This window comes from Micromesistius poutassou (assembly GCF_964030765.1).
Source record: "Micromesistius poutassou genome assembly, chromosome: 18".
Taxonomy (NCBI): Eukaryota; Metazoa; Chordata; class Actinopteri; order Gadiformes; family Gadidae; genus Micromesistius; species Micromesistius poutassou.
Window position 1 is genome coordinate 6,475,674 of NC_140288.1, and position 4,110 is coordinate 6,479,783.

The window sequence follows — 4,110 nt, forward strand, 5'->3', positions numbered from 1 at the left end:
ACACACACACACACACACACACACACACACACACACACACACACACACACACCAGCCTGTTCGGTCTAATAACATGTTATTACACGGCAGGGATGGAGGTGAAGCCTCGGTTTACCGTCCACTAGATCAGCAGCCTATCACAGCCAGCCTCTCTCTCTAGTTGATACACCGCAGTCAAACACTCACCACTTCCTGTTATTGTTTTATGTTATGATGGACTCGTTTATCCAAGACGACTGTAGTGAATTCAAGCCCTTGTGTTTAAGCAGCAGGTAATGGCGTCAGGGTGTGTTGCTCATGGGTCTGTGGAAGTTGAGGTTCAAACCCTTCTGGCTGCTGGGAGCCAGAACCCAAACCAGTATCTCCAGTGAAGACTCATATATCTTCATTACAAAAACAACAGAAATAGCAACTTAGAACTGTCACTTTATTGAAAGATGTCGAATATCACTTATTACCACTTTCTCCTGACGCTATTCATTCATGTTTAATGTCTCGGAAATCTGGAAGTCTTTTCCCTGGGAAATGCTTTCAGAACAGATTGAGAATTCTGGTCCATTGAGAAGGTGTCGACGTTGAATGGTGGCACATAAAAGCTTCACAGGCTGTAGCAATATTAATAATCACTCATGAGTAATAAGCTGGAGATCAAATCCACAAATGTGCAATTGATGACAATTTAAAAATAGGACAATGGCAACACAAGCTAAAGCAGATGACAGAGTGGCACTCCAAATTTCTAATAATACACATTAAATTGATCAAACCCTGTAGTAACTGTGAGGACTTGTTTATGAATGAGCGGATCCATTGTGTAACATTCAATATTGTTGGCTACCCACCACACTGTCGTTAAAGCAAGGCTTGCAGCATGCACCCCTGTGTCAGCAGTGCTTTGGATTCTCCCTGCAAACGAGGTGCAGTTCAACAGCGACACCTGGTGGCGAACTAAAATATGATACGTCATATTATACTATATATACTACATATGCTACTACTTATCCATTACCAACACACGTCACGTCAGTTCACACTCACACACACGCACACGCAATTCTCAAGCAATTACCTCCTCCTCATCCTATGGGACGGTGAAAGAAGAGCCTATAAAGTGCAATTCACTTTTAATAAGCTTGCCGCCAGTTTCTAATCAAATTGCATAGGTATCTGGAAATGTGTTCAAGTGATTATTCTGTAGGCCTACGAGTACAAACTGAGGCTCGTTGATGATGATGCTCGTTCATGATTACCTCTGGCCTATTAAAGTCTAATAAAGTGTAAGCCATATTTTTCTTTAAAATTGGAAAGTATAAGTTGCGCCCCACTGCACTGTGTTGTATAGAAATGTTGCCTTGTACAGAATATATTAAATAAAAAGTAATATACAGTGTTTCTGCTGACATGTGACATGAAGCAACAACACCCCCTACTGGTAACACCGCCTATATGCAAATGTATTGACTGTGTGCGTGCGTGCGTGTGTGTGTGCGTGCGTACGTGCGCGTGCGTGCGCCGTGACTACTAACTAATTTTTCATGCATACTTTTTTATATTCTCTTAAGATTATTTTCTGACACGCATAAATATAGCATCACGCTGCAAATATACAACTCTGAACGGAACAGAAAATGGCCAAGATATTTGTTTTTTCAATACATACTGATAAAGCTGTTATATCGGTCTTTTTTTACTGTGTGCATGCGTGTGTGTTTCTGTTTACTTAGTCTTGGAGTGTTACAGTTGTGTCTAACCCTAATTCTTCATAGTGCCCTGATAATCTTCCTTCGTCTCCTCACACACTTAGGAGGGTGCCTTTCGTGTCAGCGTCTAATTTAGTTACAGCAACAATAGCTAACTAGCTCTGGATAGTCTCCTGTTTTTCATAGAATTACCACACACACACACACACACACACACACACACACACACACACACACACACACACACACACACACACACACACACACACACACACACACACACACACACACACACACACACACACACACACACACACACACACACACACACACACACACACACACACACACACACACACACACACACACACACACACACACACACACACACACACACACACACACACACACACACACACACACACACACACACACACACACACACACACACACACACACACACACACACACACACAACTTCGGGATGTGGTCAACTGAGGGGTGTTCCAAGAACGGAGGTTTAACAAACACAGAGTTAACGCTGAACTCTAGGTTGTCCGATCCTGTGCCGACTAACCCAGAGCTGTCGGTTCCACAGCACCGGTTATGAATTAGTTCAATCAACACGGGGTTGGTTAACACAGGGTTGTGCGCGTTCACGGCAAACCTATAAAGACGTGATGTATGGATCATGGAAATCCTGATCAAAATGGCGAAACGGGCCGCATATTTTACCGATCAAGGTACTAATTATTCTTTTTCCTCCCTCAGCAACTAAAGAATAAAAATGATGGAAGAAAAGTGTTTATTTTATTTATTTTTATTTAAATGATTTCTGCAAATGTGGTCTCGCATCCTTTGTCAGCCCTTACAAACATTTGCGAATGTGTTCCTCCTCGAGGAACGGGTAAAGTGGGGAGGCATCTCTTTGCGCAGAGTGGCTATATTGTGGAGGACGGCGCATGCAACAATTACATCGCATGCCCGTTCCGGACAAACTCTTAGTCCACGTAGGCATTGGAATCTGGACTTCAATATCCAGAATGTATTTTCAATCTTAACGCGGGTTCTGCTGTGTGCCAGGTTAAATGTTGTCTGTGGTCCAGGAGCGGGATTAGGGTACGGGGTGATGAGCGTCGGGAGGCATTGACACCCTCGATCTCCTAGGAGATCCCCATCGAATTGCCCTGCGATCAAATACAAACTTTGAGCTATCTTGCACAAGCACAACAATTATATGAGGTCTATGATATGTTCATAATGCAACGCACCCTGTTGAAATGTATTGCTCACATTGGATGTGTGCCATCAATGCACCCAATTACATTAGGAAATCCTGAAATATAACACCCAGATGAAAAGTCAACAAGGATAATTTCGGAGCCATTTGGGAACACTTAAAGTAGATAATGCTGACCTGCAAGTTGGTGAAACTCCATGAAGTTACGCAACAACCGCTTCAGCGCAAGACAGACGCACGGAGCGGCAGACGGTAGCTTTGCCTATGTGCTCAGCATCTCCTACACTGTACAAAAAGCTACCCGTCGCAAAAAAACGGAAAGCTATGCAAATTGTTTGTAGTGAACTGAGGGCAGATCCACGATTGGTAACATTTGCAATGTAGGGTTGGAGAAGGCTATTTAAATATATCAAAGAATCACGTGAAAAACTATATATCTCCAGCAAAAAGTCATCCGGAAAGGACAATATGTCGAGCCGTGGTCTAATTAATCTCTCTGTGAATTGCACAAATTATTTGCGCTCCGATATCAACAGGCGAACACGTAAAAGCTGCGATAAACGTGGGTTTAAATAGCCTACTCTGAGCAAAACCGGGTTATCTTCCAAACTTAACCTGCGCAAAACCTGCTCCGACCAGGTTTGATTGAGAGCATATGTTTCCATAGCAACTTACATGCCGTGGTCATTTTGGAACGGAAAACCTAGGGTTGCCGCTAACCCTGGGTTAACTTAGCTGGGTAAGTGATAAAACCGGCTTTGTGGAACACCCCTCTGGATTGGAGAGTGAGACGAGGGCAATTCCAAAAAGAGATGTTTTATTCACTTCCCAAAAACAAACCGAACAATAAATAAACATAAAATAAATCAATGGTTCCAAAAATACAAATTAACATTTGCAAAGAATAAAATAAAGGCTGTTGCAATTTCCTAGCTCAGATACAGCATAATTCAGCCTAACAGGCGGGTGTAAGTGGCCTCACATCAAGCCACCTCTACCTTACCCTCCCAAACAAACAATGCGACACCCCTTAAACAGGCCACCTAATCAGTCACAGATGGACCAATCAAAGCCCATTAGGCCATACCATGTGTCAGGGGGGACCATTTCAAACATAGCAATCAAACCGTCCTGTCGCTGGAAGTGAGAAAGGTTTCACTTTCTCACACA